A 12,049-nucleotide genomic window follows, 5' to 3' on the forward strand; every position below is an offset into this window, starting at 1 on the left:
TACTTCATACAACAGATTAGAATTTATTCAGTCGAAAAGTATGTTTCATACACTAAGCACTGTAAAAGAGCAGGCAAAAATACAGTCGCGCTCACAAAAGGAATGAACGTATAAATTCCTCGCAAAAACACTTTTCTCAGGAACAATTGAACCCATACATATACCGAGCTCTGTAGCTGCAATAGCTTAATTGCGGTAAGTATCCAGTATTCTGGAGATAGTGGATTCAGGAGCCCTGAAGATGATTTTCCGTGGTTTCCCAAGATTATTATTAATATTTTATAAACTATTTATATAGTTAATTTATAATTCATGAACATCATAGTCTACAAAATACATTTTAATTTATTGTTTAATATCAGTTCAATTCCTTCCCACTTATACCCCTTTCATTATTTTTTGAGGGATTATATGTAATCATACTCAGAATAATACACAATTTCTATATACAGTATAACGGTTCACGAGCATTTTAAAATGTTAATGCAATGAGTAGTAACGAAATCACTTCACTTCTCGCTTTGCGGAAAACCAAATGATGATATATATGTTTCTCGGTCATGGCCATTCATCAGCTGCTGCTAATTTCATATCACCACCAGCCATAAGACATAGCCTGCACGGCTGCTAGGTAACATTGTCTGGCCATCCGTCCACACTTTACACCACAGCCTGTACGCTTGTTAGGGTTACACTTCCGGACCACATTTTGTGATGCTAACTTCCGTAACGCGAATCTTCAGTTGAACCCCAGCCATATTTATGTCAAAATGTACAAGTTAACCACTTTCCAAAGCTTTCGCTTGAATATATTGAATGGCATTTCATTTAGATCTGAATGCAATTTATAATTTCTATCACCCTAATAATGATTTTAACCTAAGCTAAGTTTTACTTTGTCAACTTCTGCGACAGGCTCATAATCAACAAAATGCCATCAATACCGTAGCCCTCACAGCACTGGAGAGTTCCAACAGGATATCCAGACACTGTATACATTCATTTCGTCTTATGTGTCACAAACCACTTTTTTATATTTCATTTCCTTTATACTTAACCACTGTAGGTTATAAATTTATTGAATAAATGGAGTATTCTCGGTCTTTATTGTCGACTATAATTTCTGGCAGATTAACAAGCCAACTACTGTCTGGTCCGCTGTAAGAAAGTTGCATACATTGCGTGTTAGTACTAAGCGATAAGCTCAGCCTACGCCATAGACTGCCTAGGATTCATTAAGGGGCGTGTTGTATTCTAGTAAACTGCCTTCTTCATCTTCTCCTTCTTCCTCATGTACATATCCAGAAACGGATGTTCTTGACTACATTGTTCATTTCTTTTCGGTTCGTACTGTAGGCTATTTAACTGATTTGCGATGGTACGAGCTCCAGTCAAACTTTTAAATATTCCATGACCATAATACTCTCCTTCACCCTTCGCCTCTAAATAAATAATCCTGTTCTTGGTTTTGCTCCTCAATTACTACTTTTACCGTTTTCGTAGAAGCCGAGGTGCCAGAATTTTTCTCCGCAGGAGGCTGACGTATTTGGAACATCTTACTGACGTTACATCCACTTGTGTCAGGCTTCCCCCTTTCATGTATCCTATCTGACCTCTTTTTGTCAACTTCTGTTCTTTTCCGACTCTGACGGCGTTAGAGCATTCGAGAGTAGAGAATCTGTCATCTTCACACCCTTCCTGGCCCTTGTCTTTCTTTGGCCGATAGCATCATGTTTCGAAGTGTCGGACCACTTCCATTTTTCCCTGTGATTAGTGTTAATAGAGGATGGTTGCCCAGTTGTAATTCCTCTTAAAACAATTATCAACACCAGCACCACCACCGCCACCACCACCACCATGAAAAATGTCCTGAAATATTTCATACATTTTTTTCTCAGAATATTCCCCTGAGATGCGGTCTACCTTCTACGATTCAGACGTAGGCCGTAAGTATAAGATTTAGGAAAAGAAAAAGAGAAATAAGAAGAACCCATCAATTTTTTGCAATAAATTCAGGTGCTTAGAAACAATAGCTCCGTTACCATAAAGAAACAAATGAATAAATGGAGCGTGCTTTTTCCCTTGCCATGGTCTTTCAAACAGTGGAGTCAATGAGAATAGATCAGTTACACCAGTATCGGAACAGAAATTGAGATCATATTTCAGGCCTTCTACATCTAACAAGTTGCATATTCACAATAGGACCACACATTTCAGAACCGTCATAATCATTGTCAAACTCACTAATAAATGATTCAGAATGATGGCTGTTTACGTGTCAACATTGTCAATATTCACCGTTTCATTCATAGAGAGGACATTTGTAAAGGTATTTATATTCTGATGTTCTTAAATTGAACTTATTAACATAACAGGTACAAACCTTCCTTAAAACTACCTGATATTTTAATTTTTTATTACTTAAATAGTAATTTTAGTCAATATTTGCTTACAGATAATTCTTGTTAAGCACCTGTCATCCCTAGGCTTATGATTTTCGCCAGTTTTGTAATGTAACCATTGTACCTAAGAATACATACAAGGAAGATGTATGTATGTATGTATGTATGTATGTATGTATGTATGTATGTATGTATGTATGTATGTATGTATGTATGTATGTATGTATGTATGTATGTATGTATGTATGTATGTATGTATGTATGTATGTATGTATGTATGTATGTATGTATGTATGTATGTATGTATGTATGTATGTATGTATGTATGTATGTATGTATGTATGTATGTATGTATGTATGTATGTATGTATGTATGTATGTATGTATGTATGTATGTATGTATGTATGTATGTATGTATGTATGTATGTATGTATGTTCAGTCGTCAGCCCGAAGGCTGGGTGATCCTCAACAGCTTCAACATCAGCTGTCATAGATGGCCTATGCATCATTTAAAAGGCGTACTAGAGGAATGAGAAGTGAGGTAGTATCCCGTTCCCTTCCTCACTGAGCCAAAAGTTGTTATTATGTATCAGTTTTCCAAGCCCACTGTAAAACACGCACCGTCCGACCCTATGAACAACTTTTTTACATCATTCATACCAGGAACAGGCTGCATAAGGAATTACATTACTCACATCGCTCATACCTCAGTCACTTTCATTTTCTCAAAGCCAAAGATAAGACCGATACAGATCAATGAAAGGAATAAAATTTTCTCCAGCTCTTACCAGAAGACATAGTGCACTGTAAACACTAGGTCTCGTCAGCAAAGGCATACAAGGAAGATATCATTATACTCAGGGTTCGGACGTTTATTACCTAAAGAAACACAAAATATGCAAACAAATATGCCGTAAAACTGGCTCAATATGACCTAAGAAAAAGTAAAATATGACTTAAGAATTTTTGATATATGTAGCAAGTATTGCTAACATTAAAAATGCCAAAAAGTTATTAGCCGTAATACACCAGACACATTTAATCATGCAAACTGATAGATGTACAGTACGTACGTTAAAACGTTATACACACATTCAATATTTTAGCCTTGAGGCGCAGATCACGTTCTGTTTTCCTAAAGAAGGACCAAGAAATCGAATATTAGTATTATTTTTGGTATCTATCGGCGTACGATCGTCCAGCATCACTTTCTCGCAATCTTGTCTTCTAAATCTGCTACTTATCTGTTTAGGGAAAAGGACAAATATATCTACTACAGCATTTTGAAACCCTGTGTTTGAAAATCGACGCAGATAACAACAACCTTGTTAAAAACAACGCCATAATTTAAACAAAAATGCTCAAATTTAAACGAAACTTGACCTCATATCACTAAAATGAGCAAAATCGGATCAAAGCAAAATAAAAGACCGTAATATGCATTTATATGTAATATAAAATTGATTTAAACGAGGTCAGAGACCCATCATTTACAGTTATTTTTCATATTTCTGGTAAAATGAGCTCAGAAAATAAATATGACTTTTCCTTATCATCCGAACCTTTATTACGATAAATCACACAGTTCAGAAGTTACAAAGGAAACGGAGTTGAAAATCCTGTTCTATGGGAAATGAGCTATAGATTTCTCAGACAAATAATAACACATTAACCGACTGATAAGACGCAGCATTATGTTTTTAATTCATAACATCAAAATTAATGCATATATTTACGAATATTTACAATGTAACGGTATAATTGGGCTGTACATGAAAAAGTATCTTGAGAAATCGGTTTCTCGAACGTCGTAACACATAATATTCCCTTAAATAAGTGTGCATTATAATCTATTACAGTATAAAAATCCGTGTGGTTCTTTTAATTGTGCGTATATTTATAACTAGAAAACTAGCCCGTTAATAAAGCAAATGAAATGGTTTATTCCTTCCTTCATTAAGCGTTTTCAGCATAGACCAGTGCTATATCCGTCTCGCTATAGAAATACAAGTCATGCATTGTACGGTATAATATCATGGTTTCAGTCAAACATTTTTTTTATCTTCTTTTTTCTGCAGTTAATATTCTTTTCATCACTGCACCAGCCCTCTCCAGCCTGGTCTCGCCATTCATGTCCTCTATAGACAGAACGAATCCCCTAACGTTTGAAGGTGTTATGGTATAAAGAGTTGAAATCTTCACCAAATTATTTCATTATTCACTTTGTGTTTAATTTGCACAAACATTTCACAGTTTCTGGTAGTTATCTCGTGTTAGATTAGAGCTTCAATTATTACAGAGATAAAGGTGTGTACTTGTGTGAGTGTGTGTGTTAATTAAAGAACAGTAATTTGAGAACGGTTATTCACTGAAGAGAACTTCCCGTTCAATTAGACTGGAGTTGGGGTAATTCATTGAAGAGTGCCGAGCGCTATTACAACAAGGAACACATTAACAAAAGGAAATAGTTCTGTTTTGTATCTCTCCTTCCTAAACACACCAATAAAACGATACACGTACTTTAGTGAATTTAATGTTAATGTTCTACTTTAAGAACCACGCACAGTCAGTCATGTGTCAAGTGAGGACCAAAGGATACAACCTAAGGATACACTTAGCAGAACACAAACAAATATTGGGTATTAGGCTATAATTGACCAAAGTCACTCCTACGAGTCACAGTGAGCTAAGAAATGTATATGTATGGCAGCATTTTCTTTCCAATTACTAAATTACAGAATGTGCTTGATTATTATCCGTATTGGCTTACCTCAAGACACCACACGTAATTAAGTCCATTTTATAACATTGATAATAATAATAAAAATCGGAATGTTAACGTGTCAATAAAAACGCGTCTTTCGTATTAAATTACTGTCATAAGTGAACAGACTGTACCGGGCGAGTTGGCCGTGCGCGTAGAGGCGCGCGGCTGTGAGCTTGCATCCGGGAGATAGTAGGTTCGAATCCCACTATCGGCAGCCCTGAAGATGGTTTTCCGTGGTTTCCCATTTTCACACCAGGCAAATGCTGGGGCTGTACCTTAATTAAGGCCACGGCCGCTTCCTTCCACTCCTAGGCCTTTCCTATCCCATCATCGCCATAAGACCTATATGTGTCGGTGCGAAATAAAGCCCCTAGCAAAAAAAAACAGACTGTACAGTGACTCGAACTCACACCATTACAAAGAGACAGTGCACGAATAAAATATGATACATTCAATGATTAAATAATATTTATTTAGGTAAGGTAAGGGTTATTCTGCCCGAAGGCAGGTCCGAACCTCCGCAGAGGTGTTCCTGAGCCGGAGTTTACGTGCGGTAGGGTGGCCAGTTCCTTTCCGCTCCTCCATTCCCTTACCCCCCCCCCACCAACAGCGCGTGGCAACCCATCCAACTCCTGACCACGCCCAATGTTGCTTGACTTCAGAGATCTCACGGGATCCGGTTAATATTTATTTATCTACCAATAAATTGGACAAAGGTTGACAGGGTAGGCCCTTTACCGATATTAAAAACGCATAAACTTAAAAGAATACACTGATTAATTACACTGTAGTTGCCTGAGCTCACAGATTTTATTTACGTTTTCAGGATTTCCATGTTGTTTATACATAACCTCTGGTTGCTAATTTCATAGTTACGGTCAAAGAACTTCCTTATGTTAAGTAAATAGCCCAAGCATAGTTTCGTTACCTAGGTGCGGCTCTGTGATCTATTACCCTAAGTGCTTCCCTCAGAAGAAAGGTATCCTAGAGAGAGAACAGCAGCTAAACAAAGGTTAACATAGAAACTCCGGGGTTTGTTAACATTAAAGCTTTCGTGAGAGGTGCACAAAAATAGGTCAGCAATGTGTCCTATTTAAAACTGTGACAAAAACTATTAAATAAAGTGGATTTCTCGATTTGCTGTCACGGGCAATCTATTTTCTCACGTAGGAGATAACAGGTACTCAGTATTGCAATATTAAAATGAATTAAAGTCAATAATAAGGTACATACTGGATAGAGTACGAAGCTAAAGAAAGTATACTTCAATATGGCCTTGCTTGGTGAACTTTAATATACATCCCGCCTTGCTTTGTCCAAAGAAAGTAGCTAATAAGGAGATGTTCAGTCGTAAGCCAGAAGTCTCTTCAAAGGTTATTTTTAGAAATAATCCATGGTCACTACTCAGGATTGAAGCTAGGGCACCTTCAGGCTAGAAAGGATATTAGCATCCCATCTCCGCCACCTAATCTCCTCTCCGCCCCCAGGTATATGATTCAATTTCTACTAGAGCGGGAAGTAGTTTATTGAATATAGTCTCCTTCAAAAGCCACAGCACTCACCTCCTTCACTGATATGAAGATCGAACTCCAACGTCAAACGCCTATATTCAATTGTACTGGAGTTAAGTGAAAGATAAATGCATAGTATAAATATAGGGATATCAATCTGATTATTATTATTATTATTAATATTAATAATAATAATAATAATAATAATAATAATAATAATAATAATAATAACAAGTCCCTGTGTTCAGTATGAAGACAATCGGTTGAGTGAAATAGTCTGACGCCCGACTGTGTAGCCAAACCACCAACTGCTTCCATGAAACAGTATTGTATACTAGAACCATGAAAGATCCTTAAGAGTCTCTTTATGATCGGTCTTTTCTGCCTGTGTCTCCCTTCAGGTAACTCTTGTTTGCCATTGAGTTGTACCCCTACGACCATTATCAACAACAACATAATCATATAGTATGCATTTTTCTCTTTCTTAGTTGCTATGATCAAATGCGTGCGTTTCAGTTATTACACTAGTCTCGGTATGTCTACACATTAGTCCCCTTTACTGACTCGGGGTTGAGATAAAGTGATATTAAATTACATGGCATGTTTTCACGGACGAATACCCTTCCTGTTGCCAACCTCAGTTGAGGTGCTAATAAAGCTGAAATGCATGACAGTGAATGAAATTGAATAAAGAAGTGAAAGGTATCCACTGTGGCTTATGAATGGGAGCAGTTCCGGTATTTGCATGGAAATGAAAATGGGAAACCACATAAAACCATTCTCAAGACAACCGACGGAGGGGCTCGAACTCACTGGTCTCCGGAATACAGAGCTTGGCTCCATAGCCGTAGCCGTAAGTCCACTCGATTAGTAAACACTATTCATTAATTAATATAATTATTGTTGCTAACAGAAGAAGTGCATTATAAACATAATTGAGAACATGAAAAGTTCTTCCAGGTTATAACATTAATCTTCGAGTAACGAGTTAAGAATACCAGATTTCCATGGCATGATCTATATCGTCACCAGAACCACGAAAACCACAAGAAACAAAATACATAAAACTTTCAAAATAGTCCAGAATTTCCAGGAATTGGTACCTTATAATGGAAAAGCTCAACTAATTTGTAAGAGAAAAATATACCATTTCTGATCGTATTTGACTTTGCTAGTTACGCGATATTAAACCGCTGCATTTGGCTGCATTCTGTAAGCTACGTAGGAGTATGGTTGTCAGCTATGAAAAATTTTATTTCCTGATTAAATCATATTCCCTGTCAGAAGTAGATGTCGAATAGAGTCTAAACCGTTTTTTTCGGCCTCTAATAGTAAGATCCAAACTATGCCCAAACCACGAAGGCCCTTGAATAAGTGTAAGGTAGAATTGTCCCACAATTACTAGTGACTTCATTTTTACGCTAACTAGTGAATGTTTTCGGAGACACAAGGATGGGAAGGTATAGACCACTTACCAGAAGATCGCGGTTCCATATCCAGTTCGTCCAAGAATTGTAATATTTGACCTAGATTTGGAATTGCGTTGACAGAGGCTAAAATGTTAAAACTTATGGTAGGTGTATGGCAGGATGTCTTCATATGACTGAATGAATGTTCTATGATACATCTCCATTAAGGCAGGTGTCTGCTTGCTCAGGTTACGCCCTTCAACTACCTGGGCGTGGCTACACAAGCAGAATACATGGCGTCGATTCATGGCAATGAACCATGAATACACCGGTTGGAAAGGACATGGTATGATGCAAGATATTCTACTCTGAAGAAACTAATATCTATACACCTACCTAACCTTAAATCTTAATAAAAAGAGCTTACAAAGCTACAGTACTACCTCCTGATGAATGAAATCGATAGTTCTTAAGTGGAACTAATCAGGAAAATAGTAACATTTAGAATACCAAGGATATAAGTAGAGACTCCAAAACAATATTGTTTGAATCCTAATATGAAGATAAAGTTATTTATAATTTCCTTCCATTTAAATGCATTTTTGAAGGGAAAATTTATTAAATAAGCAACACCATTTCAAACAAAGAGAAGGATTTTACCGTAACTTTGGTTCAGTGGACGAACTAGTTTTGCCGGGTGGATCAGCCGCCCGTATTTCTTCGTATGTATGCAACCCGCTGTTTATCTTCTAACGTGAAAACATTTCCCATGTCATTCAATAATAGGTCCTTATGACTTGAAATACATCTATTTATTGCTTTCAAACCAGCAATAAGTAAAATATACTGATACTATCATGCAACGAGCTCTCCGTGCTTATCAGACATGTTAAAGAGTAAGAACAGCTGCAAAATACTTTTCCGTGACCACTGTCGTTAACGGCCATTGTTGCGCTGTATGTTCGGAGGTTCAAACCCGTTGCTGGTAAAATATTTTATACATTTATTTCAGTCTGACGTGAGCCAAAATTACTAATACCACTAGTAATTATGATCACATAACTATCACAATTGAAGTACACCATTTCTTTTATCTTTTTTTTGCGATAAAACACAGATGTTCAGATCATGAAGTGGTGTACGGGTTGTCCTCAATTTAATTATGCACAGTTCGTTATCACCAGACATCATTGGCACATCCCGAACAGCTCCTTCCTAAAGGACATGGTTTTCTAACCTTTCCAACCCTTCGAAACATATCCAAAGTCGGTAGTGTTCGTGCAAGATATCGTCCTGCGTATAAGCATCGCACTTCTCCGTAGAGTAATATCATGCTCTTGTACTCCTCACCTTACACATAGCGGTTGCCTGTACAATAACTATGACTCTAATGTACAGATACTATCCTAGCCCTTTCCTTTCCTTGCGATGCCAATAACCTTGGATGTATTAGTGTGAGGTTGAATACCAGCAAAAGTAAAATACAATATATTGACAGATTTCCCTTTCCTACAACCACTAATGTCTGCTGAATCATGTCCCTCTCAAGCACCGATAGTTTTAACCATTCCCATTGAATGGATTGGATGGGTTCAAAAGAATTCTGACAATGGTATTCACAATGCCTTTGTCCGTAGTATTTACTACGTCTGAATATTGTTGTTATAACGTAGTTATAAGGATATCTGAGACTTAAGTACTGTCAAATCTGCATAAAGGATGCCTACCTGAGACCAAAGAAAACATCTGTGAAGGAAGACTTGAACCCTTATTTCTTAGTCTCTACCCTGGATAATACCAGTCACTTACCTGAAGAGTCTAGGTTTGCGGATTATAACTCTGTATGCAGTAGGAGACAAAAGTTGTCAGTTCGACTAATTATGCATTACAGCACTCTGGCCCGGTTTTAAGGCTATATTGAAAACTCTAACTGTAGTAATTGCATGGCGTAAGCTACTGCATACGCTGTATGCCTTTTACGTGCTAGAGTTTACACCATGATTTGACAAATCACTTTTCTATCACTGTGGACGTGACCAGATTGTACAAAATGGTGATGAATTGACATGTGTATTATTATCCTAACTAATTATATCTTTTACGATAAGGGGATCGCCCTTTTCTCTCAAAATAATATGACCTCTGGACCAACTAGATAAGCAATTCTCCAGGTTCTGTTACTGGGGTGGGTATAATGTGGACAGTACGGTAACATTAATGATTAGAGGAGTGGAATCCGCTCTGTATAAAAGGTTACACTGATTTTAAGATGAGCTCCACTTACTAAATTTTGTACAGTTTGTTTTTGTTTTACGTTTTCATTATTCGGCGAAGTATATATCAAGGTGAATGTACATAAAATTGCTACAATATGTAGCGTAAGATACGACTAAGGCATATTTTATTTTTATAAGATTGCATATGCACAGGGAAAGAGAGGCGCAGCTGATTTACGAACGCATTAAACATGACGCGATAAACAAATATGGCAACAAGAAGTATCAGTATGAACGGTTACCGTCGGCTGGGACGTGCAGATGTTGGGGTTGTATCTTAATGTTAATACTAATAAGTATAAGATAATAATAATAATAATAATAATAATAATAATAATAATAATAATAATAATAATAATAATAATAATAATAATAATAATAATGTAGGAAACAAGTTCACGAAAGAAGAGTGTCAGAGGTTGGTCTGGATAGTCACATGGGATCAACAAGTCAATAAATATGTAATTTGAAAGGAGTGAGGACAAAAATTTACAAGAAAATTAGAAATTACGTGGATGGCAATACAGATATATAAACGGACAACACTGAGCCCAATTAACCACAGACTAGTCCCAAGCTACAAAGTTTGGCAAGGACTCAAGGAAAAGAAAAATGTGTATATTAAAACATAATTGAAAATGAAGACATTAAATTATAAACCAAATTAATTTACAGTATTGAAGGAAGCCTGGACTGAGTTTACATGATTTCGTTAAATTGAAAACATGGCGATATTCCCCTTTGATGTGAAGTTGTTAGACAATTTATAAAGGCAGGCAAACTACCTAAAAGTCAAGAACACACCTCAAACCTGTTCCTCCAGTCGATAAATATCCACACTTCAGCACGGCCAAATAGGCTCCCAGGCGTGAGACAGGGAGTGGAATAGAACACAATTAAACTTGTCAGATGGAAGTGGAATCATGGGCGGCTAATTTTCCCTTACTACCTTACAGACAACCAGTTAAACACAGGAGAAATGCAGGGTACTGCAGGTTCGAGAAGGCGCGCTGTATGCTGTTAGCTTGATGGTACAGCGTAAGATTTTCTTTAAACACTTATATAATATTTTGTTTCATTTGATGCCTGAACTCACAAACAATTGTACGGTACAATGGAAGTTTGCTCTAGCCGAAGGAAACATTCTTTAACCGGTCAAGTATGCAGTCTGCGTGACACAAACGTTGTGCATGCAGCCTACTACACACGGTGTTTCATGATCATGATTTACGATTGTTTTCCGTGTTGTTTCAGTTATGAGGTGATAGTTGATCAACATAGTTTTGATGTGGGCGATTATGGCAGTGATATAAGTCTGTATGAGATATGAATTGACCCTCACCCCCGTCAAATTATCTAAGCATTTAGTTTGTAATGGTCATCTCAAGAGTATTCTAGAAGGTGCTATAGAGAGAAAAGGTGCCAGAGGTTGACCAGGTTATGAAAGATACTGGATGACCCCCGCAATCTGTCTTAACGTCTTCAAATCCAAGACTAGACGAAGTGTAAGGAATATTCTTTTACATTCTTATTAACTCTTAGATTTTGCGTTAGAAAGAATATTCGCATCATATGACCTTTGTAGTAAATAACGCACATCTGTGAACATTGAATTACAATATTTTTGGGATAATGATTACAGCCATAAAGAACAAACATGTGATAGAATTTCATAACAACCA

This window comes from Anabrus simplex, chromosome 1, assembly GCF_040414725.1.
Source record: "Anabrus simplex isolate iqAnaSimp1 chromosome 1, ASM4041472v1, whole genome shotgun sequence".
NCBI lineage: Eukaryota > Metazoa > Arthropoda > Insecta > Orthoptera > Tettigoniidae > Anabrus > Anabrus simplex.